We start from the raw sequence: 26,546 nt of genomic DNA, 5'->3' as shown, positions 1-26,546 counted from the left end.
TGTTCAGGTCAGTACCTACCTCTACCTCTACTACCTGTTGTTCAGGTCAGTACCTCTACCTCTACTACCTGTTGTTCAGGCTGTACCTCTACCTCTACTACCTGTTGTTCAGGTCAGTACCTCTACCTCTACTACCTGTTGTTCAGGTCGTCCTCTACCTCTACCTCTACTACCTGTTGTTCAGGTCAGTACCTCTACCTCTACACTACCTGTTGTTCAGGTCAGTACCTCTACCTCTACTACCTGTTGTTCAGGTCAGTACCTCTACCTCTACTACCTGTTGTTCAGGTCAGTACCTCTACCTCTACCTCTACTACCTGTTGTTCAGGTCAGTACCTCTACCTCTACTACCTGTTGTTCAGGTCAGTACCTCTACCTCTACCTCTACTACCTCCGTTGTTCAGGTCAGTACCTCTACCTCTACCTACTACCTGTTGTTCAGGTCAGTACCACCTCTACCTCTACTACCTGTTGTTCAGGTCAGTACCTCTACCTCTACTACCTGTTGTTCAGGTCAGTACCTCTACCTCTACTACCTGTTGTTCAGGTCAGTACCTCTACCTCTACCTCTACTACCTGTTGTTCAGGTCCAGTACCTCTACCTCTACCTCTACTACCTGTTGTTCAGGTCAGTACCTCTACCTCTACTACCTGTTGTTCAGGTCAGTACCTCTACCTCTACCTCTACACCTGTTGTTCAGGTCAGTACCTTACCTCTACCTCTACTACCTGTTGTTCAGGTCAGTACCTCTACATCTACTACCTGTTGTTCAGGTCAGTACTTCTACCTCTACTACCTGTTGTTCAGGTCAGTACCTCTACCTCTACCTCTACTACCTGTTGTTCAGGTCAGTACCTCTACCTCTACCTCTACTACCTGTTGTTCAGGTCAGTACCTCTACCTCTACTACCTGTTGTTCAGGTCAGTACCTCTACCTCTACCTCTACTACCTGTTGTTCAGGTCAGTACCTCTACCTCTACTACCTGTTGTTCAGGTCAGTACCTCTACCTCTACTACCTGTTCTTCAGGTCAGTACCTCTACCTCTACTACCTGTTGTTCAGGTCAGTACCTCTACCTCTACTACCTGTTGTTCAGGTCAGTACCTCTACCTCTACCTACCTGTTGTTCAGGTCAGTACCTCTACCTCTACCTCTACTACCTGTTGTTCAGGTCAGTACCTCTACCTCTACCTCTACTACCTGTTGTTCAGGTCAGTACCTCTACCTCTACTACCTGTTGTTCAGGTCAGTACCTCTACCTCTACTACCTGTTGTTCAGGTCAGTACCTCTACCTCTACTACCTGTTGTTCAGGTCAGTACCTCTACCTCTACTACCTGTTGTTCAGGTCAGTACCTCTACCTCTACCTCTTCTACCTGTTGTTCAGGTCAGTACCTCTACCCTCTACTACCTGTTGTTCAGGTCAGTACTCCTCCTACCTCTACTACCTGTTGTTCAGGTCAGTACCTCTACCTCTACCTCTACTACCTGTTGTTCAGGTCAGTACCTCTACCTCTACCTCTACTACCTGTTGTTCAGGTCAGTACCTCTACCTCTACCTCTACTACCTGTTGTTCAGGCTTACCTCTACCTCTACTACCTGTTGTTCGGTCAGTACCTCTACCTCACTACCTGTTGTTCAGGTCAGTACCTCTCCTCACTCTACTACCTGTTGTTCAGGTCAGTACCTCTACCTCTACCTCTACTACCTGTTGTTCGGGTCAGTACCTCTACCTCTACTACCTGTTGTTCAGGTCAGTACTCTACCTCTACTACCTGTTGTTCAGGTCAGTACCTCTACCTCTACCTCTACTACCTGTTGTTCAGGTCAGTACCTCTACCTCTACTACCTGTTGTTCAGGTCAGTACCTCTACCTCTACTACCTGTTGTTCAGGTCAGTACCCTCTACCTCTACTACCTGTTGTTCAGGCCAGTACCTCTACCTCTACCTCTACTACCTGTTGTTCAGGTCCAGTACCTCTACCTCTACTACCTGTTGTTCAGGTCAGTACCCCTCTACCTCTACTACCTGTTGTTCAGGTCAGTACCTCACCTCTACCTCTACTACCTGTTGTTCAGGTCAGTACCTCTACCTCTACCTCTACTACCTGTTGTTCAGGTCAGTACCTCTACCTCTACTACCTGTTGTTCAGGTCAGTACCTCTCACCTCTACTACCTGTTGTTCAGGTCGGTACCTCTACCTCTACTCCTGTCAGTTACCCTCTACTACCTGTTGTTCAGGTCAGTACCTCTACCTCTACCTCTACTACCTGTTGTTCAGGTCAGTACCTCTACCTCTACTACCTGTTGTTCAGGTCAGTACTCTACCTCTACCTCTACTACCTGTTGTTCAGGCAGACCTACCTCTACCCTACTACCTGTTGTTCAGGTCAGTACCTCTACCTCTACTACCTGTTGTTCAGGTCAGTACCTCTACCTCTACCTCTACTACCTGTTGTTCAGGTCAGTACCTCTACCTCTACTACCTGTTGTTCAGGTCAGTACCTACCTCTACCTCTACTACCTGTTGTTCAGGTCAGTACCTCTACCTCTACCTCTACTACCTGTTGTTCAGGTCAGTACTCCTCTACCTCTACTACCTGTTGTTCAGGTCAGTACCTCTACCTCTACCTCTACTACCTGTTGTTCAGGTCAGTACCTCTACCTCTACTACCTGTTGTTCAGGTCAGTACCTCTACCTCTACCTCTACTACCTGTTGTTCAGGTCAGTACCTCTACCTCTACTACACTGTTGTTCAGGTCAGTACCTCTCTCTACCTCTACTACCTGTTGTTCAGGTCAGTACCTCACCTCTACTCTACTACCTGTTGTTCAGGTCAGTACCTCTACCTCTACCTCTACTACCTGTTGTTCAGGTCAGTACCTCTACCTCTACTACCTGTTGTTCAGGTCAGTACCTCTACCTCTACACCTGTTGTTCAGGTCAGTACCTCTACCTCTACCTCTACTACCTGTTGTTCAGGTCAGTACCTCTACCTCTACTACCTGTTGTTCAGGTCAGTACCTCTACCTCTACTACCTGTTGTTCAGGTCTGTACCTCTACCTCTACTACCTGTTGTTCAGGTCAGTACCTCTACCTCTACTACCTGTTGTTCAGGTCAGTACCTCTACCTCTACTACCTGTTGTTCAGGTCAGTACCTCTACCTCTACCTCTACTACCTGTTGTTCAGGTCAGTACCTCTACCTCTCTACTACCTGTTGTTCAGGTCAGTACCTCTACCTCTACCTCTACTACCTGTTGTTCAGGTCAGTACCTCTACCTCTACTACCTGTTGTTCAGGTCAGTACCTCTACCTCTACTACCTGTTGTTCAGGTCAGTACCTCTACCTCTACTACCTGTTGTTCAGGTCAGTACCTTCTACCTCTACTACCTGTTGTTCAGGTCAGTACCTCTACCTCTACTACCTGTTGTTCAGGTCAGTACCTCTACCTCCTCTACTACCTGTTGTTCAGGTCAGTACCTCTACCTCTACCTCTACTACCTGTTGTTCAGGTCAGTACCTCTACCTCTACTACCTGTTGTTCAGGTCAGTACCTCTACCTCTACTACCTGTTTTCAGGTCAGTACTTACCTCTACCTCTACTACCTGTTGTTCAGGTCAGTACCTCTACCCTACCTCTACTACCTGTTGTTCAGGTCAGTACCTCTACCTCTACTTACCTGTTGTTCAGGTCAGCTTACCTCTACCTCTACTACCTGTTGTTCAGGTCAGTACCTCTACCTCTACCTCTACTACCTGTTGTTCAGGTCAGTACCTCTACCTCTACTACCTGTTGTTCAGGTCAGTACCTCTACCTCTACTACCTGTTGTTCAGGTCAGTACCTCTACCTCTACTACCTGTTGTTCAGGTCAGCACTCTACCTCTACTACCTGTTGTTCAGGTCAGTACCCCTACCTCTACTACCTGTGTTCAGTACCTACCTCTACTACCTGTTGTTCAGGTCAGTACCTCTACCTCTACCTCTACACCTGTTGTTCAGGTCAGTACTCTACCTCTACCTCTACTACCTGTTGTTCAGGTCAGTACTCTCTACCTCTACTACCTGTTGTTCAGGTCAGTACCTCTACCTCTACTACCTGTTGTTCAGGTCAGTACACTTACTCTACCTCTACTACCTGTTGTTCAGGTCAGTACCTCTACCTCTACTACCTGTTGTTCAGGTCAGTACCTCTACCTCTACTACCTGTTGTTCAGGTCAGTACCTCTACCTCTACTACCTGTTGTTCAGGTCAGTACCTCTACCTCTACTACCTGTTGTTCAGGTCAGAATTTACCTCTACCTCTACTACCTGTTGTTCAGGTCAGTACCTCTACCTCTACCTCTACTACCTGTTGTTCAGGTCGGTACCTCTACCTCTACTACCTGTTGTTCAGGTCAGTACCTCTACCTCTACCTCTACTACCTGTTGTTCAGGTCAGTACCTCTACCTCTACTACCTGTTGTTCAGGTCACTCTCTACCTCTACTACCTGTTGTTCAGGTCAGTACCTCTACCTCTACTACCTGTTGTTCAGGCTCAGTACCTCTACCTCTACTACCTGTTGTTCAGGTCAGTACCTCTACCTCTACTACCTGTTGTTCAGGTCAGTACACTCTACCTCTACCTCTACTACCTGTTGTTCAGGTCAGTACCTCTACCTCTACCTTACTACCTGTTGTTCAGGTCAGTACCCTCTACCTCTACTACCTGTTGTTCAGGTCAGTACCTCTACCTCTACCTCTACACCTGTTGTTCAGGTCAGTACCTCTACCTCTACTACCTGTTGTTCAGGTCAGTACCTCTACTCTACCTCTACTACCTGTTGTTCAGGTCAGTACCTCTACCTCTACTACCTGTTGTTCAGGTCAGTACCTCTACCTCTACTACCTGTTGTTCAGGTCAGTACCTCTACCCTCTACTACCTGTTGTTCAGGTCAGTACCTCTACCTCTACCTCTACTACCTGTTGTTCAGGTCAGTACCTCTACCTCTACCCTACTACCTGTTGTTCAGGTCAGTACCTCTACCTCTACCTCTACTACCTGTTGTTCAGGTCAGTACCCACCTCTACCTCTACTACCTGTTGTTCAGGTCAGTACCTCTACCTCTACTACCTGTTGTTCAGGTCAGTACCTCTACCTCTACTACCTGTTGTTCAGGTCTGTACCTCTACTCTACCTCTACTACCTGTTGTTCAGGTCAGTACCTCTACCTCTACCTCTACTACCTGTTGTTCAGGTCAGTTCCTCTACCTCTACTACCTGTTGTTCAGGTCAGTACCTCTACCTCTACTACCTGTTGTTCAGGTCAGTACCTCTACCTCTACTTCACCTGTTGTTCAGGTCAGTACCTCTACCTCTACTACCTGTTGTTCAGGTCAGTACCTCTACCTCTACCTCTACTACCTGTTGTTCAGGTCAGTACCTCCCTCTACCTCTACTACCTGTTGTTCAGGTCAGTACCTCTACCTCTACCTCTACTACCTGTTGTTCAGGTCAGTACCTCTACCTCTACTACCTGTTGTTCAGGTTCAGTACCTCCCTACCTCTACTACCTGTTGTTCAGGTCAGTACCTAACTCTACCTCTACTACCTGTTGTTCAGGTCAGTACCTCTACCTCTACCTCTACTACCTGTTGTTCAGGTCAGTACCTCTACCTCTACCTCTACTACCTGTTGTTCAGGTCTGTACCTCTACCTCTACTACCTGTTGTTCAGGTCAGTACCTACTACCTCTACTACCTGTTGTTCAGGTCAGTACCTCTACCTCTACTACCTGTTGTTCAGGTCAGTACCTCTACCTCTACCTCTACTACCTGTTGTTCAGGTCAGTACCTCCTCTACCTCTACTACCTGTTGTTCAGGTCAGTACCTCTACCCTCTACTACCTGTTGTTCAGGTCAGTACCTCTACCCTACCTCTACTACCTGTTGTTCAGGTCAGTACCTCTACCTCTACCTCTACTACCTGTTGTTCAGGTCAGTACCTCTACCTCTACCTTCTACCTGTTGTTCAGGTCAGTACCTCTACCTCTACTACCTGTTGTTCAGGTCAGTACCTCTACCTCTACTACCTGTTGTTCAGGTCAGTACCTCTACCTCTACCTCTACTACCTGTTGTTCAGGTCAGTACCTCTACCTCACCTCTACTACCTGTTGTTCAGGTCAGTACCTCTACCTCTACTACCTGTTGGTTCAGGTCAGTACCTCTACTCTACCTCTACTACCTGTTGTTCAGGTCAGTACCTACCTCTACCTCTACTACCTGTTGTTCAGGTCAGTACCTCTACCTCTACTACCTGTTGTTCAGGTCAGTACCTACTCTACCTCTACTACCTGTTGTTCAGGTCAGTACCTCTACCTCTACTACCTGTTGTTCAGGTCAGTACTACCTCTACCTCTACTACCTGTTGTTCAGGTCAGTACCTCTACCTCTACTACCTGTTGTTCAGGTCAGTACCTCTACCTCTACTACCTGTTGTTCAGGTCAGTACCTCTACCTCTACTACCTGTTGTTCAGGTCAGTACCTCTACCTCTACCTCTACTACCTGTTGTTCAGGTCAGTACCCTCTACCTCTACTACCTGTTGTTCAGGTCAGTACCTCTACCTCTACCTTACCTGTTGTTCAGGTCAGTACCCTCTACCTCTACTACCTGTTGTTCAGGTCAGTACCTCTACCTCTACTACCTGTTGTTCAGGTCAGTACCTCTACCTCTACCTCTACTACCTGTTGTTCAGGTCAGTACCTCTACCTCTTCTACCTGTTGTTCAGGTCAGTACCTCTACCTCTACTACCTGTTGTTCAGGTCAGTACCTCTACCTCTACTACCTGTTGTTCAGGTCAGTACCTCTACCTCTACTACCTGTTGTTCAGGTCAGTACCTCTACCTCTTCTACCTGTTGTTCAGGTCAGTACCTCTCTACCTCTACTACCTGTTGTTCAGGTCAGTACTTCTACCTCTACTACCTGTTGTTCAGGTCAGTACTCTACCTCTACCTCTACTACCTGTTGTTCAGGTCAGTACCTCTACCTCTCCCTCTACCTGTTGTTCAGGTCAGTACCTCTACCTCTACTACCTGTTGTTCAGGTCAGTACCTCTACCTCTACTACCTGTTGTTCAGGTCAGTACCTCTACCTCTACTACCTGTTGTTCAGGTCAGTACCTCTACCTCTACTACCTGTTGTTCAGGTCAGTACCTCTACCTCTACCTCTACTACCTGTTGTTCAGGCTGCTACCTCTACCTCTACTACCTGTTGTTCAGGTCAGTACCTCTACCTCTACTACCTGTTGTTCAGGTCAGTACTCTACCTCTACCTCTACTACCTGTTGTTCAGGTCAGTACCTCTACCCTCTACTACCTGTTGTTCAGGTCAGTACCTCTACCTCTACTACCTGTTCTTCAGGTCAGTACCTCTACCTCTACTACCTGTTGTTCAGGTCAGTACCTCTACCTCTACTACCTGTTGTTCAGGTCAGTACCTCTACCTCTACTACCTGTTGTTCAGGTCAGTACCTCACCTCTACTACCTGTTGTTCAGGTCTGTACCTCTACCTCTACCTCTACTACCTGTTGTTCAGGTCAGTACCTCTACTCTACCTCTTCTACCTGTTGTTCAGGTCAGCACTCTACCTCTACTACCTGTTGTTCAGGTCAGTACCTCTACCTCTACTACCTGTTGTTCAGGTCAGTACCTCTACCTCTACTACCTGTTGTTCAGGGTCAGTACACCTCTACCTCTACTACCTGTTGTTCAGGTCAGTACCTCTACCTCTACTTACCTGTTGTTCAGGTCAGTACCTCTACCTCTACTACCTGTTGTTCAGGTCAGTACCTCTACCTCTACCTCTACTACCTGTTGTTCAGGTCAGTACCTCTACCTCTACCTCTACTACCTGTTGTTCAGGTCAGTACCTCTACCTCTACCTCTACTACCTGTTGTTCAGGTCAGTACCTCTACCTCTACTACCTGTTGTTCAGGTCAGTACCTCTACCTCTACTACCTGTTGTTCAGGTCCAGCACCTCTACGTCTACCTCTACTACCTGTTGTTCAGGTCAGTACCTCTACCTCTACCTCTACTACCTGTTGTTCAGGTCAGTACCTCTACCTCTACTACCTGTTGTTCAGGTCAGTACCTCTACCTCTACTACCTGTTGTTCAGGTCAGTACCTCTACCTCTACCTCTACTACCTGTTGTTCAAGTCAGTACCTCTACCTCTACTACCTGTTGTTCAGGTCAGTACCTCTACCTCTACCTCTACTACCTGTTGTTCAGGTCAGTACCTCTACCTCTACCTCTACTACCTGTTGTTCAGGTCAGTACCTCTACCTCTACCTCTACTACCTGTTGTTCAGGTCAGTACCTCTACCTCTACTACCTGTTGTTCAGGTCAGTACCTCTACCTCTACTACCTGTTGTTCAGGTCAGTACCCTACCTCTACCTCTACTACCTGTTGTTCAGGTCAGCACTCCCTCTACCTCTACTACCTGTTGTTCAGGTCAGGTACCTCTACCTCTACTACCTGTTGTTCAGGTCAGTACCTCTACCTCTACTACCTGTTGTTCAGGTCAGTACCTCTACCTCTACTACCTGTTGTTCAGGTCAGTACCTCTACCTCTTCTACCTGTTGTTCAGGCCACCTCTACCTCTACCTCTACTACCTGTTGTTCAGGTCAGTACCTCTACCTCTACTACCTGTTGTTCAGGTCAGTACCTCTACCTCTACTACCTGTTGTTCAGGTCAGTACCTCTACCTCTTCTACCTGTTGTTCAGGTCAGTACCTCTACCTCTCCACTACCTGTTGTTCAGGTCAGTACCTCTACCTCTTCTACCTGTTGTTCAGGTCAGTACCTCTACCTCTACCCTACTACCTGTTGTTCAGGTCAGTACCTCTACCTCTACTACCTGTTGTTCAGGTCAGTACCCTCTACCTCTACCTCTACTACCTGTTGTTCAGGTCAGTACCACTCTACCTCTACTACCTGTTGTTCAGGTCAGTACCTCTACCTCTACTACCTGTTGTTCAGGTCAGTACCTCTACCTCTACTACCTGTTGTTCAGGTCAGTACCTCTACCTCTACCTCTACTACCTGTTGTTCAGGTCAGTACCTCTACCTCTACTACCTGTTGTTCAGGTCAGTACCTCTACCTCTACTACCTGTTGTTCAGGTCAGTACCTCTACCTCTTCTACCTGTTGTTCAGGTCAGTACCTCTACCTCTACCTCTACTACCTGTTGTTCAGGTCAGTACCTCTACCTCTACTACCTGTTGTTCAGGTCAGTACCTCTACCTCTACTACCTGTTGTTCAGGTCAGTACCTCTACCTCTACCTCTACTACCTGTTGTTCAGGTCAGTACCTCTACCTCTACCTCTACTACCTGTTGTTCAGGTCAGTACCTCTACCTCTACTACCTGTTGTTCAGGTCAGTACTCTCTACCTCTACCTCTACACCTGTTGTTCAGGTCAGTACCTCTACTCACCTCTACTACCTGTTGTTCAGGTCAGTACCTCTACCTCTACCTCTACTACCTGTTGTTCAGGTCAGTACCTCTACCTCTACTACCTGTTGTTCAGGTCAGTACCTCTACACTCTACTACCTGTTGTTCAGGGTCAGTACCTCTACCTCTACCTCTACTACCTGTTGTTCAGGTCAGTACTTCTACCTCTACTACCTGTTGTTCAGGTCAGTACCTCTACCTCTACTACCTGTTGTTCAGGTCAGTACCTCTACCTCTACCTCTACTACCTGTTGTTCAGGTCAGTACCTCTACCTCTACCTCTACTACCTGTTGTTCAGGTCAGTACCTCTACCTCTCTACTACCTGTTGTTCAGGTCAGTACCTCTACCTCTACCTCTACTACCTGTTGTTCAGGTCAGTACCTCTACCTCTACTACCTGTTGTTCAGGTCAGTACCTCTACCTCTACCTCTACTACCTGTTGTTCAGGTCAGTACCTCTACCTCTACTACCTGTTGTTCAGGTCAGTACCTCTACCTCTACTACCTGTTGTTCAGGTCAGTACCTCTACCTCTACCTCTACTACCTGTTGTTCAGGTCAGTACCTACCTCTACCTCTACTACCTGTTGTTCAGGTCAGTACCTCTACCTCTACCTCTACTACCTGTTGTTCAGGTCAGTACCTCTACCTCTACTACCTGTTGTTCAGGTCAGTACCTCTACCTCTACCCTCTACTACCTGTTGTTCAGGTCAGTACCTCTACCTCTACCTCTACTACCTGTTGTTCAGGTCAGTACCTCTACCTCTACCTCTACTACCTGTTGTTCAGGTCAGTACCTCTACCTCTACTACCTGTTGTTCAGGTCAGTACCCTACCTCTACCTCTACTACCTGTTGTTCAGGTCAGTACCTCTACCTCTCTACCTGTTGTTCAGGTCAGTACCTCTACCTCTACACCTGTTGTTCAGGTCAGTACCTCTACCTCTACCTCTTCTACCTGTTGTTCAGGTCAGTACCTCTACCTCTACTACCTGTTGTTCAGGTCAGTACCTCTACCTCTACTACCTGTTGTTCAGGTCAGTACCTCTACCTCTACTACCTGTTGTTCAGGTCAGTACTCTACCTCTACTACCTGTTGTTCAGGTCAGTACCTCTACCTCTACTACCTGTTGTTCAGGTCAGTACCTCTACCTCTCCACTACTACCTGTTGTTCAGGTCAGTACCTCTACCTCTACTACCTGTTGTTCAGGTCAGTACCTCTACCTCTACCTCTACTACCTGTTGTTCAGGTCAGTACCTCTACCTCTACTACCTGTTGTTCAGGTCAGTACCTCTACCTCTACTACCTGTTGTTCAGGTCAGTACCTCTACCTCTACTACCTGTTGTTCAGGTCAGTACCTCTACCTCTACCTCTTCTACCTGTTGTTCAGGTCAGTACCTCTACCTCTACTACCTGTTGTTCAGGTCAGTACCTCTACCTCTACTACCTGTTGTTCAGGTCAGTACCTCTACCTCTACTACCTGTTGTTCAGGTCAGTACTCTACCTCTACCTCTACTCACCTGTTGTTCAGGTCAGTACCTCTACCTCTTCTACCTGTTGTTCAGGTCAGTACCTCTACCTCTTCTACCTGTTGTTCAGGTCAGTACCTCTACCTCTACTACCTGTTGTTCAGGTCAGTACCTCTACCTCTACTACCTGTTGTTCGGGTCAGTACCTCTACCTCTACACCTGTTGTTCAGGTCAGTACCTCTACCTCTACCTCTACTACCTGTTGTTCAGGTCAGTACCTCTACCTCTACTACCTGTTGTTCAGGTCAGTACCTCTACCTCTACTACCTGTTGTTCAGGTCAACCTCTACCTCTACCTCTACTACCTGTTGTTCAGGTCAGTACCTCTACCTCTACCTCTACTACCTGTTGTTCAGGTCAGTACCTCTACCTCTACCTCTTCTACCTGTTGTTCAGGTCAGTACCTCTACCTCTACCTCTTCTACCTGTTGTTCAGGTCAGTACCTCTACCTCTTCTACCTGTTGTTCAGGTCAGTACCTCTACCTCTACTACCTGTTGTTCAGGTCAGTACCTCTACCTCTACCTCTACTACCTGTTGTTCAGGTCAGTACCTCTACCTCTACCTCTACTACCTGTTGTTCAGGTCAGTACCTCTACCTCTACCTCTACTACCTGTTGTTCAGGTCAGTACCTCTACGTCTACCTCTTCTACCTGTTGTTCAGGTCAGTACCTCTACCTCTACCTCTTCTACCTGTTGTTCAGGTCAGTACCTCTACCTCTTCTACCTGTTGTTCAGGTCAGTACCTCACCTCTACTACCTGTTGTTCAGGTCAGTACACTCTACCTCTACTACCTGTTGTTCAGGTCAGTACCTCTACCTCTTCTACCTGTTGTTCAGGGTCAGTACCTCTACCTCTCTTCTACCTGTTGTTCAGGTCAGTACCTCTACCTCTACTACCTGTTGTTCAGGTCAGTACCTCTACCTCTACCTCTTCTACCTGTTGTTCAGGTGAGCACTATGGAATATGGCGTCAGGTAGCCTAGTGGTTAGAGCGTTGGGCCATTAACCAAAGGTGGCTGGCTTGAATCCCCAAGCCTGACAAGTTGAAAAATCTGTTTATGTGCCCTTGAGCAAGACACTCAACCCTAACTGCTCCTGTAAGTCTCTCTGGATAAGAATGTGTAAAAAATGTAAATGGTATACTATCACATCTGATGTGCGTTCGACAAGGGAAAAAGTTTGTGAACGTTAGTTTACACAATCCATGCCATGTAAACTTTCTACTACATATAGTAATCAAAAGTCATCTTCAGTTTGAATATTGTGGCTAAAAAGCCTCAGTAATCCATGCTAAAAGGCCTCAGTAATCCATGCTAAAAGGCCTCAGTAATCCATGCTAAAAGGCCTCAGTAATCCATGCTAAAAAGCCTCAGTAATCCATGCTAAAAGTCCTCAGTAATCCATGCTAAAAACCTTCAGTAATCCATGCTAAAAAGCCTCAGTAATCCATGCTAAAAAGCCTCAGTAATCCATTCTAAAAAGCCTCAGTAATCCATGCTAAAAAGCCTCAGTAATCCATGCTAAAAGCCTCAGTAATCCATGCTAAAAAGCCTCAGTAATCCATGCTAAAAAGCCTCAGTAATCCATGCTAAAAGCCTCAGTAATCCATGCTAAAAAGTGCTATTTGCAGCTTCACCTTAACATTTTGGCTTCACCCCCCCTCTTTCCTCTCATCCTCTCTCCTCCCTCCCTCTCTCCCTCTCTCCCTCCCTCCCTCCCCTATCTCTCTCTCCTCCCTCCCCATCTCTCTCTCCCCCTCTCTCTCCCTCCCCCTATCTCTCTCTCTCCCTCCCCCTCTCTCTCCCTCCTCCCCTCTCTCTCTCCTCCCTCCCCCTCTCTCTCTCCCTCCCTCCCTTTCTCTCCCTCCTCTCTCCCTCCCTCTCTCCTCCTCCTCTCTCCTCCTCCCTCTCTCCTCCTCCCTCCCTCCCTCCCTCCTTCCCTCCCTCCCTCCCTCCCTCCCTCCCTCCCTCCCTCCCTCCCCCTATCTCTCTCTCTCCTCCCTCCCCTCTCTCTCTCCCTCCCCCTCCTCCTCCCCCTCCCTCCCTCCCTCCCCCTCTCCCCTCCCTCCCTCCCTCCCTCCCTCCCTCCCTCCCTCCCTCCCTCCCTCCCTCCCTCCCTCCCTCTCTCTCCTCCTCCCTCTCTTCCTCCCTCCCTCCCCCTCTCCCCCTCTCTCCCTCTCTCTCCTCCCTCTCTCCCTCCCTCCCTCTCTCCTCCTCCCTCTCCTCCCCCCCCTCCCTCCCCTCTCCCAGTATGGCTAGACAGCGTGGTTTCCAGGGGACCTACTGTTTCCTGGTCCCCTACCTGGTCTGCTTCCTGTGGTGTGAGTTCTCTGTGGTGCTCCTCCAGAACTCTTCCCCGTGGGGCTCATCCGGACCTGTGTTGCCTACTTCCTGTTCCTGTTGCCCTGCCCGTGCTGGCTGTGGGGCTGGCTGCCATGGTCCTCATCCAGCTGGTCAAATGGTTCCTGGAGCTGGAGCTCACCAAGGTGATGATTGATTGATTGATTGATTTTATTCGGCAGTTTAAAAAAGACATGCACACAGTACATACATTTTAAAAACGTGACGGGATAGCCCAATACCACTGTAATACCATCATAATACCGTCATAATACCACTATAATACCACTATAATACCACTATAATACCACTATAATACCACTATAATGCCACTATAATGCCACTATAATGCCACTATAATACCACTATAATGCCACTATAATACCACTATAATACCACTATAATACCACTATAATGCCACTATAATACCACTATAATACCACTATAATGCCACTATAATACCACTATAATACCACTATAATACCACTATAATACCACTATAATGCCACTATAATGCCACTATAATACCACTATAATGCCACTATAATGCCACTATAATGCCACTATAATACCACTTAAATACCACTATAATGCCACTATAATACCACTATAATACCACTATAATACCACTATAATGCCACTATAATACCACTATAATACCACTATAATACCACTATAATACCACTATAATTATATTCTAATTCCCAGATGATTGTGACGCTGGCCGTGTGTGCGGTTCCGGTGACGCTGAGGCTGTGGACGCGCTTCGGCCTGTCGCTCATGGACGTGTTCCACTCTATGTCGCAACGCGGCGCCGTCAAGCTCATCCTCTGCTGCGTCACCATGGTGATGCTGTTCTTCTGGACGTACCTGTACCACTCTGAGGGACTGCAGGTAAAGAGGGAGTGGGGGGGATTATTTCCCTCTCCTGCACGTCTCTCTTCTAAACCCCTCATCACATTGTTTTGTATTTTCTTTGAGTTAAAAAATTATATGAATATAAAAAAGAATGCAAAAAAGGGCCGGGGGAAGCAAGACATACAGTGAGCTCCAACAGTATTGGGACAGTGACACATTTTTATTTTTTCTGACTCTTTACTCCACACTTTGGATTTGAAATGATACAATGACTGAGGTTAAAGTGCAGACTGTCAGCTTTAATTTGAGGGTATTTTCATCCATATCGGGTGAACCCATTATAGGGGACCAAAAGTATTTGGACAAATTCACTTATGTGTATTAATGTAGTAAAAAGTGTAGTATTTGGTCCTATATTCCTAGAACGCAATGACTACATCAAGCTTGGGATTCTACAAATTTGTTGGATGCATTTGCTGTTTGTTTTGGTTGTGTTTCAGATTTATTTTGTGTCCAATAGAAATGAATTGTAAATAATGTATTGTGTCATTTTGGTGTCACTTTTATTGTAAATAAGAATAGAATATGTTTCTAAACACTTCTACGTTAATGTGGATGCTACCATGATTATGGAATGAATTGTGAATAATGATGAGTGAGAATATCATACCCTCAAGACATGCTAACCGCTCACCATTACAAACAGGAGAGATTAGCATTTTATATCATACCCTCAAGACATGCTAACCGCTCACCATTACAATAACAGGAGAGATTAGCATTTTATATCATACCCTCAAAACATGCTAACCTCTCACCATTACAATAACAGGTAGGGGTTAGCATTTTATATCATACCCTCAAGACATGCTAACCAGCCACCATTACAATAACAGGAGAGATTAGCATTTTATATCATACCCTCAAGACATGCTAACTGCTCACCATTACCATAACAGGAGAGATTAGCATTTTATATCATACCCTCAAGACATGCTAACCGCTCACCATTACAATAACAGGAGAGATTAGCATTTTATATCATACCCTCAAGACATGCTAACCGCTCACCATTACCATAACAGGAGAGATTAGCATTTTATATCATACCCTCAAGACATGCTAACCGCTCACCATTACCATAACAGGAGAGATTAGCATTTTTGGGTGGTATGATATTTGTGCGTCTAACTTTCTCACTCATCATTATTCACGATTCATTTAAGACTATCCGTAATCATGGTAGCATCCACAATATTTACAATAAAAGTGACTCCAGAATGACACAATACAATATTTATCATTCATTTTCTATTGGGCACTAAATAATCTGAAACACAACCAAAACAAACAGCAAATGCATCCAACACATTTGTAGATTCACAAGCTTGATGTAATCATTGCGTGCTGTATATACTGAATATGGGACCAAATACTAAAAACGCTTGACCTCATTGTATCATTAAAAAAATCCCAAACAACAAAACATGTCACTGGGGCCAATACTGTTAGAGCTCACTGTTACAGTTATGTGAATGTGTCTACATGTATTAATGGACAGGAGTCGTGGTAAGATGGGATGTAGTTGACTCGCTTTTTACTGTCAAGTGTAGAGATGGCTAAATGCACTCCAGTGATTTAATTAAACGTAATATTTGATTTGATTTAATTACATATGTATTTTTATATATTAATTTGATGTAAGTTAATATTTAATTTAATCTTTAATTTAATTTAATTCCAGTGTGATGTTGTATGTTTAGGGGGTACAACTCTACGTTGACCTGAAACAGTACAGTGCACTGTGTGGTCCTCCTGCCTGGAAGGAGAAAGGCATGGCACAGACACAGATCTTCTGCACACACCTGGACGGACACCAGGTATATATATATATACATACATCACATTAACAGCGATTACAGCCTCGAGTCTTCTTGGCTATGACGCTACAAGCTTGGCACAGCTGTATTTGGGGAGTTTCTCCCATTCTTCTCTGCAGATCCTCTCAAGCTCTGTCAGGTTGGATGGGGAGTGTCGCTGCACAGCTATTTTCAGGTCTCTCCAGAGATGTTTTTTAATTTTTAATTTCACCTTTATTTAACCAGGTAAGCCAGTTGAGAACAAGTTCTCATTTACAACTGCGACCTGGCCAAGATAAAGCAAAGCAGTGCGATAAAAACAACAACACAGAGTTACATATGGGGTAAAACAAAACATAAAGTCAAAAAATACCACAGAAAATATATATACAGTGTGTGCAAATGTAGCAAGTTATGGAGGTAAGGCAATAAATAGGCCATAGTGCAAAATAATTACAATGTCGTATTAACACTGGAATGATAGATGTGCAAAAGATGATGTGCAAATAGAGATACTGGGGTGCAAATTAGCAAAATAAATAACAATATGAGGTAGTTGGGTGGGCTAATTTCAGAAAGGCTGTGTACAGGTGCAGTGATCGGTAAGCTGCTCTGACAACTGATGCTTAAAGTTAGTGAGGGAGATAAGAGTCTCCAGCTTCAGAGATTTTTGCAGGGTTCAAGACCGGGCTCTGGCTGGGCCACTCAAGGACATTCAGAGACTTGTTCCGAAGCCACTCCTGCGTTGTCTTGGCTGTGTGCTTAGGGTCGTTGTCCTGTTGGAAGGTGAACCTTCGCCCAGTCTGAGGTCCTGAGCACTCTGGAGCAGGTTTTCATCAAGGATCTCTCTGTACTTTGCTCCGTTCATCTTTCCCTCGATCCTGACTAGTCTCCCAGTCCCTGCCACTGAAAAACATCCCTACAGGATGATGCTGCCACCACCATGCTTCACCGTAGGGATGGTGCCAGGTTTCCTCCAGCCGTTTTCATTGACCTGGCCAAGGCTTTCGACTCTGTCAACCACCGCATTCTTATTGGCAGACTAAATAGCCTTGGTTTCTCTAATGACTGCCTCGCCTGGTTCTACCAACTACTTCTAGATAGAGTTCAATGTGTCAAATCGGAGGGCCTGTTGTCTGGACCTTGGCAGTCTCTATGGGGGTGCCACAGGGTTCAATTCTTGGGCCAACTCTTTTCTCTGTGTATATCAATGACGTCGCTCTTGCTGCTGGTGACTCTCAGATCCACCTCTACGCAGACGACACCATTTTGTATACATCTGGCCCTTCATTGGACACTGTGTTAACAAACCTCCAAACGAGCTTCAATTCCATACAACACTCCTTCAGTAGCCTCCAACTGCTCTTAAACACTAGTAAAACAAAATGCATGCTCTTCAACCGAACGCTGCTTGCACCCCGCCCACCCGACTAGAATCACTACTCTAGACGGGTCTGACCTAGAGTACGTGGACAACTACAAATATCTAGGTGTCTGGTTAGACTGTAAACTCTCCTTCCAGACTCACATTAAGAATCTCCAATCCAAAGTTAAATCTAGAATCGGTTTCCTATTTCGCAACAAAGCCTCCTTCACTCATGCTGCCAAACATGCCCTTGTAAAACTGACTATCCCTACCGATCCTTGACTTCGCGATGTCATTTACAAAATAGCCTCCAACACTCTACTCAGCAAATTGGATGTTGTCTATCACAGTGCCATCCGTTTTGTCTCCAAAGCCCCATATAATACCCACCACTGTGACCTGTACGCTCTTGTTGGCTGGTCCTCACTACATATTCGTCGCCAAACCCACTGGCTCCAGGCCATCTATAAATCACTGCTAGGCAAATCCCCGCCTTATCTTAGCTCATTGGTCACCATAGCAACACCCACCCGTAGTCTGCGCTCCAGCGGGTATATCTCACCTGGTCATCCCCAAAGCCAACACCTCCTTTGGCCGCAATTCCTTCCAGTTCTCTGCTGCCAATGACTGGAACAAACTGCAAAAATCTCTGAAGCTGGGACGCTTATCTCCCTCACTAACTTTAGGCATCAGTTGTCAGAGCACCTTACCGATCACTGCACCCCTGTACACAGCCCATCTGAAATTAGCCCGCTTAACTACCTCATCCCTATATTGTTATTTATTTTGCTCATCTGTACCCCAGTATCTCTATTTGCACATCATCTCTTGCACATCATTCCAGTGTTAATACTAAATTGTAATTATTTTGCACTATAGCCTATTTTATTGCCTTACCTCCATAACTTGCTAAATTTGCACACTGTATATTAATTGTATTTCTGTTGTATTTTTTGATTTTTGTTTTGTTTTACCCCATATGTAACTCTGTGTTGTTGTTTTTATCGCACTGCTATGCTTTATCTTGGCCAGGTCGCAGTTGTAAATGAGAACTTGTTCTCAACTGGTTTACCTGGTTAAATAAAGGTGAAATAAAAAAATAAAAAAAATTCAGGCCAAAGAGTTCAATCTTGGTTTCATCAGACCAGAGAATCTTGTTTCTCATGGTCTGAGAGTCCTTTAGGTGCCTTTTGGCAAACTCCAAGTGGGCTGTCATGTGCCTTTTACTGAGGAGTGCCTTCCGTCTGGCCACTCTACCATAAAGGCCTGATTGTTGGAGTGCTGCAGAGATGGTTGTCCTTCTGGAAGGTTCTCCCATCTACACAGAGGAACTCTGGAGCTCTGTCAGAGTGACCATCGGGTTCTTGGTCACCTCCCTGACCAAGGCCCTTCTCCCCCAATTGCTCAGTTTTGCCAGGCGGCCAGCTCTAGGAAGAGTCTTGGTGGTTCCAAACTTCTTCCATTTAAGAATGATGGAGGCCACTGTGTTCTTGGGGACAGAAATTAAACAGAAATGTTCTGGTACCTTTCCCCAGATCTGTGCCTCGACACAATCCTGTCTTGGAGCTCTACGGACAATTCCTTCGACCTCATGGCTTGGTTTTTGCTCTGACATGCACTGTCAACTGTGGGATCTTATATAGACAGGTGTGTGCCTTTCCAAATCATGTCCAATCAATTGAATTTACAACAGGTGGACTCCAATCAAGATGTAGAAACATCTCAAGGATGATCAATGGAAACATGATGCACCTGAGCTCAATTTCGAGTCTCATAACAAAGGGTCTGAATACTTGTGTAAATAAGGTATTTCTGTTTTTTATTTGTAAAACATTTGCAAAAATGTCTAAAAACCTGTTTTTGCTTTGTCATTATCGGGTATTGTGTGTAGATTGATGAGGGAAAAAAACTAGTTTAATCCATTTACGTAACAAAATGTGGGAAAAGTGAAGGGGTCTGAATACTTTCCGAATACATCACATTAACACATTAACATTCTGACACCAGGTATACTGAATGTATAGTGAATAGTGTGCCATATTCTTTTAATAATTCCCAGGTGATGTGGACCGGGAGGTTCCGGCAGGTGCGTGTAGCGAAACGGAGAACGGCGCCCAGTCCGTCATCAACCTGCTGCCGGTGTTCATGGGAGATTGGTTACGCTGTCTTCTACGGAGAGACCTACCCTAAATGTGACCCGCGCGGAACAACTCCACCAACACCTCCTCCACCACCACCACCACCACCTCAACGGCCAACTCCAACACCCCGTCGTTAACGCTAACCTCACCGTCGCGACGCCGACTACGCCAACTCCCCAGTGCTTGGTGTTGCTAGCCTACGGCCGTCCCTCCACCGGCAGCAGGAAGAGGAGGAGCTGTGTGTGATCAAGGCGTGCCAAACACACGTGTCACGTGAAGCGGTTCGACAGCTATGTGTTAGAGGTAAGAGGGACAGGCACCATTGAAGTTTTTAAATCACGTTAAAAAAAATTTGCCTGGCCTTTACTTTTAAATTTTAGTAATTTAGCAGATGCTCTTATCCGGAGTGACTTACAGTATTGAGTGTATACATTTTCCGTTCTTTTTTCGTACTGGTCCCCCGTGGGAATCGAACCCACTCCTTAGCGTTGCCAACGTTACCAACTGAGCCGGACCGGGGCCTTTAATCAGTAATAGTTTCAGATCTTTTATTCATCCATTCCGCTTTTACTGATAGATATTTTATTGTTTTAATGTAAAGTGTGATTTTTTAATGTATATTTTATTGTTTTAATGTAAAGTGTGATTTTTTAAATGTATATTTTATTGTTTTAATGTAAAGTGTGATTTTTGTAATGTATATTTTATTGTTTTAATGTAAAGTGTGATTTTTTAAATGTATATTTTATTGTTTTAATGTAAAGTGTGATTTTTAAAAAATGTACTTTAATCCAAGTTTTGATTTGATTTGATTTGAGGTGGGCGTGGGGATGCCCGAGGAAGACGGGGTGCCAGAGGACCGAGACAGAGACATCAAACTGGTGGCCAGCCATGAGTTCAGACAGGTACACCCTATTCCTTATGTATTTACAGAACCCTATTCTAATGATTCAATTAATAACGTATTGCTGTTGGTGTTTGTCCAAAAGCCATATGTTTAGAGAGTTTGGCCTTTCATAATGCATAAACCTCAATGTCCTAACTCTCTATATATATGGTGTTGTCTAGGTGTTCTCGTTTACATAACATTACTTTAAATGATTAACCTATTTAAAATATATGCGCTCAACCACGCCTTGGAACAGTCTTTTTTGAGAACAGTGATTGAGTTATATTATTAGCCTAAATTATGACTCCAATCTACTCATCACATTATGAATGGTAGGCTATCTTACACAAGTCTACAAATGTGATTATGCAAGGAATGTTTTATTATAAAGGTGCATTTTTATGGTGAAAATGTGCTTCCCCAAACTTGAAACTCACATTTCGCCTATTCATAGGCTAGTGATTTTGCTGATCCTTACTCGACTTGTTGGCTGAGGAAAAGTACATGTGGACAGTTACAGCCTGACTGTAAAGTAGCTATTGCATAAAAGCATCTGCTAAAAGGCCTAAATGATGATATGAACCTAAACGATGAAGTTATAAAGCTGTTGGTGTTGTTATAAAGCTGTTGGTGTTGTTATAAAGCTGTTGGTGTTGTTATAAAGCTGTTGGTGTTGTTATAAAGCTGTTGGTGTTGTTATAAAAGCTGTTGGTGTTGTTATAAAGCTGTTGGTGTTGCTCTAGGTGTTGCTGCGCCTGCAGCCCGGAAGCCTGGTGGAGTTCAGCACTACGTTGGAGGGTCGTCTGGGGGGCCAGGTCCCGTCCTTCGAGCTGAAGGCCATCCACTGCCTGGACTGTGACTCCTCCCTTCTGACCGCTGCCAGACAGGTGTTATATAATAATATATACAGTATATAATATATGCCATTTAGCTGTTCTATCCAAAGCCACTTAGTCATGCTTGCATACATTTTACACGGGGGGGGGAATTGAACCCACTATCCTGGCGTTGCGAGCTCTACCAACTTGAGTTACAGAGGACCGTGTGTCTGTACTTCTTCTTTCTGCAGGTGAAGATAGAGAGAGACTGGAGACGGACCACCCTCAGCTCCGTCAAGTTCGCCTTCGATTTCTTCTTCTCCCCCTTCCTCTCCGCACGGATCGACGTGTGACGGGACGGGGCAAGAAGGAGAGAAATGGAGTGATGGGGGAAATACAAGAGGAGTAGATGGATAGAAGGATTTCAATTCAATACAACTACATTTAGTCTTCTCCTCCCTTCCTGTCCTAAAGGATCAACGTGTGACCAACCAGGGGTGGAAGAGACAGTGGCAGCCATTTTTCTAAACGGACTGAGGGAAAAAAATAGGAAACGGATGGATGAAGGAATTCAATTCAGTACAACTTCATTTGTAGTGCAACTTAGTGAATAAAGGGATGGACTGATGGACAGATGGACGGAGGCGTGAAAAGGGGCGTCTCTCTGGTTGGAACACCCGAAGGGAACGGTTTGCTACAGTTACGCAGTTGCTGCTGTTCTCTTCTGGAAGCCATTTTTGTTTTTTTCACGAGGTGGCTGTTGTCGTCCGGATGACACATTACCATGGCAACGAGCTGCGGCAGCGTTTACGACGGGGGGTGGATAGTTGGATCGGATTGTATCTTAATTGCGCAGAAACACCGGGGAGCTGAAATCAACGAGGAAGTCGGTCATCTGTAAACTGGATTACTTGAAAGTATTTCAACTGGAAATAGCTGTAGTGGTCTTTAAATGGGAAACTGGAGAAACGCTAGGGAATAATGGTGAATTAAGAGTTCAGATTTCATCATTAGTTTACAAATATAGTATTAAGAGTTGTGTGTTCAACTGTCTTAAGAACACACTGATGCCTTGTGTATGTAGAATATGTAGCATATCTACAGTGGAGAGAACAAGTATTTGATACACTGCCGATTTTGCAGGTTTTCCTACTTACAAAGCATGTAGAGGTCTGTAATTTTTTATCATAGGTACACTTCAACTGTGAGAGACGGAATCTAAAACAAAAATCCAGAAAATCACATTGTATGGATTTTTAAGTAATTAATTTGCATTTTATTGCATGACATAAGTATTTGATACATCAGAAAAGCAGAACTTAATATTTGGTACAGAAACCTTGTAAGTAGGAAAAACCTTGCAAAATCGGCAGTGTATCAAATACTTGTTCTCCCCCACTGTATATAGCTATATAGTACTACAACTATGTGATGTGTGTGTGCGTCTGCATGCATGTTTATAGACTGTATGTATGTATGTATGTATTTGCAGTGGTTTATCTGAAATATAGTGCCTAGTAACTTTTGGATGTTCCCCAGCTAGCACGTAACGTTCTGAGAACCATATGTTTCTTAAAGCTTGGTGAGAGTTCTGGTTGTCCTATGGTTATTTTGCATACAATCTTCCCATAAAGTTAGGTACAGGTTTCCTCATTGTGTCTATTTAAAGTAATGTTCTCCAATTTTTTCAGAGAATGTTAAGAAACAACGTTCTTCTGTGGGAATTTCAGTACTTCAGCATAATATTTTCTACAGGTTTACCTCATGGTTGTAATTTTAAAGTCATGTTCTCAGAACGTTAAGAAATCTTTACATAAAAACCACAAGAAAACATTAGTAAAGTTCAAAGAACGTTGTAAGAATGTTATTTAAAAACATACATTCCGTTCTCAACATCTACAAAACACTCTCTGTCCTCTATCTTGTTAAGTGTGTAAATTACAATAGGTACCTTTTTAAATTAGAGACTTTAAATGAAGTCACCAGATAAATTCACTGTCTTACAACTGGTCAGGTCAGTATAGTGAAGCACACAGAAAGGCTTGCAAAATTCCAGTCGTTTTCCCCAAATTCCAGGTTTTCCAGTTTGGAAGATGGGAATTTCAGTGAAAGTTACTGGAATTTCACAACCTTACACACAGATATAGACAACAACAACCATGAAAGGTTCAAACACGTCTTTGAGGAAGTCAAACATGTTCTTGATCTATATTTGGTCCTCTGCCTGGACAGTGTGCGGTATCAGCCATCCGTTAGCTCTGAGTCTCAGTTTCACTGTCTGTTCCACTCAGTCACAGCTTAGGTTTGTGTTTGCAGCTTTGGCCCGTTCACACTCAGGTTCTACAACTGATCAACAACACATTGGACACAATGACTGATTTTATTTTTCGTGATACAATCAAGAGTTTGTCTGAGTTTGTTATGGGATCCATTGAGCGGTGTCTCCACACGCTTGTGTAGTTATTTGTGTGCAGAAAAACTATTGTATGATACAACTGTATCGCAACCTTTGTGCCAAATGTGTTGTACATCAGTTGTATACGGGGCCACTGTGGTCTTGCTTCTGCTTTGCTTGCTATTTCATTAGGGTCTAGGCTGGGTTACTGTAAAGCTCATTCATTAGGGTCTAGGCTGGGTTACTGTAAAGCTCTTTCATTAGGGTCTAGGCTGGGTTACTGTAAAGGTCTTTCATTAGGGTCTAGGCTGGGTTACTGTAAAGCTCTTTCATTAGGGTCTAGGCTGGGTTACGTAAACCTCTTTCATTAGGGTCTAGGCTGGGTTACTGTAAACCTCTTTCATTAGGGTCTAGGCTGGGTTACTGTAAAGCTCTTTCATTAGGGTCTAGGCTGGGTTACTGTAAAGCTCTTTCATTAGGGTCTAGGCTGGGTTACTGTAAAGCTCTTTCATTAGGGTCTAGGCCAGGTTACTGTAAAGCTCTTTCATTAGGGTCTAGGCTGGGTTACTGTAAAGCTCTTTCATTAGGGTCTAGGCCAGGTTACTGTAAAGCTCTTTCATTAGGGTCTAGGCTGGGTTACTGTAAAGCTCTTTCATTAGGGTCTAGGCTGGGTTACTGTAAAGCTCTTTCATTAGGGTCTAGGCCTTGTTACTGTAAAGCTCTTTCATTAGGGTCTAGGCTGGGTTACTGTAAAGCTCTTTCATTAGGGTCTAGGATGGGTTACTGTAAAGCTCTTTCATTAGGGTCTAGGCTGGGTTACTGTAAAGCTCTTTCATTAGGGTCTAGGCTGGGTTACTGTAAAGCTCTTTCATTAGGGTCTAGGCTGGGTTACTGTAAACCTCTTTCATTAGGGTCTAGGCCAGGTTACTGTAAAGCTCTTTCATTAGGGTCTAGGCCGGGTTACTGTAAAGCTCTTTCATTAGGGTCTAGGCTGGGTTACTGTAAAGCTCTTTCATTAGGGTCTAGGCTGGGTTACTGTAAAGCTCTTTCATTAGGGTCTAGGCTGGGTTACTGTAAAGCTATTTGTGAGAACTGCTGATGTTGTAAGGGCTATATAAATCCATTTGATTGATTGTTATATTAGAGTGTTATACCGACTCAAACCTGTTAACGCTTCATATTATCTGACTGACCGACACACTGGAGAAAGAAGGCCAGGGTGCGTCCCAAATGGGAACCTTACTCCCTATGGGGTCCTGGTCTAAGTAGTTGCACTATAAAAGGGAACCTTACTCCTATGGGGTCCTGGTCTAAAGTAGTGCACTATAAAGGGAACCTTACTCCCTATGGGGTCCTGGTCTAAAGTAGTGCACTATAAAGGGAACCTTACTCCCTATGGGGTCCTGGTCTAAAGTAGTGCACTATAAAGGGAACCTTACTCCCTATGGGGTCCTGGTCTAAAGTAGTGCACTATAAAGGGAACCTTACTCCCTATGGGGTCCTGGTCTAAAGTAGTGCACTATAAAGGGAACCTTACTCCCTATGGGGTCCTGGTCTAAAGTAGTGCACTATAAAGGGAACCTTACTCCCTAGGGGTCCTGGTCTAAAGTAGTGCACTATAAAGGGAACCTTACTCCCCTATGGGGTCCTGGTCTAAAGTAGTGCACTATAAAGGGAACCTTACTCCCTATGGGGTCCTGGTCTAAAGTAGTGCACTATAAAGGGAACCTTACTCCTATGGGTCCTGGTCTAAAGTAGTGCACTATAAAGGGAACCTTACTCCCTATGGGGTCCTGGTCTAAAGTAGTGCACTATAAAGGGAACCTTACTCCCTATGGGGTCCTGGTCTAAAGTAGTGCACTATAAAGGGAACCTTACTCCCTAGGGGTCCTGGTCTAAAGTAGTGCACTATAAAGGGAACCTTACTCCCTATGGGGTCCTGGTCTAAAGTAGTGCACTATAAAGGGAACCTTACTCCCTATGGGGTCCTGGTCTAAAGTAGTGCACTATAAAGGGAACCTTACTCCCTATGGGGTCCTGGTCTAAAGTAGTGCACTATAAAGGGAACCTTACTCCCTATGGGGTCCTGGTCTAAAGTAGTGCACTATAAAGGGAACCTTACTCCCTATGGGGTCCTGGTCTAAAGTAGTGCACTATAAAGGGAACCTTACTCCCTATGGGGTCCTGGTCTAAAGTAGTGCACTATAAAGGGAACCTTACTCCTATGGGGTCCTGGTCTAAAGTAGTGCACTATAAAGGGAACCTTACTCCCTATGGGGTCCTGGTCTAAAGTAGTGCACTATAAAGGGAACCTTACTCCCTATGGGGTCCTGGTTTAAAGTAGTACTATAAAGGGAACCTTACTCCCTATGGGGTCCTGGTCTAAAGTAGTGCACTATAAAGGGAACCTTACTCCCTATGGGGTCCTGGTCTAAAGTAGTGCACTATAAAGGGAACCTTACTCCTATGGGGTCCTGGTCTAAAGTAGTGCACTATAAAGGGAACCTTACTCCCTAGGGGTCCTGGTCTAAAGTAGTGCACTATAAAGGGAACCTTACTCCCTATGGGGTCCTGGTCTAAAGTAGTGCACTATAAAGGGAACCTTACTCCCTATGGGGTCCTGGTCTAAAGTAGTGCACTATAAAGGGAACCTTACTCCCTATGGGGTCCTGGTCTAAAGTAGTGCACTATAAAGGGAACCTTACTCCCTATGGGGTCCTGGTCTAAAGTAGTGCACTATAAAGGGAACCTTACTCCCTATGGGGTCCTGGTCTAAAGTAGTGCACTATAAAGGGAACCTTACTCCCTATGGGGTCCTGGTCTAAAG

At 45.0% G+C, this 26,546-nt stretch overlaps 1 pseudogene; it reads left to right on the top strand.

Moving 5' to 3' along the window:
• LOC123485247 overlaps window positions 1–22,169 on the top strand; it is a 46,819-nt pseudogene extending 24,650 nt beyond the window's left edge.
• The last annotated feature ends 4,377 nt before the right edge of the window (window positions 22,170–26,546 follow it).

The sequence above is a fragment of the Coregonus clupeaformis genome, unplaced genomic scaffold (assembly GCF_020615455.1).
Source record: "Coregonus clupeaformis isolate EN_2021a unplaced genomic scaffold, ASM2061545v1 scaf0625, whole genome shotgun sequence".
NCBI classification, from domain to species: domain Eukaryota; kingdom Metazoa; phylum Chordata; class Actinopteri; order Salmoniformes; family Salmonidae; genus Coregonus; species Coregonus clupeaformis.
This window is presented reverse-complemented; position numbering and strand designations above follow the sequence as displayed.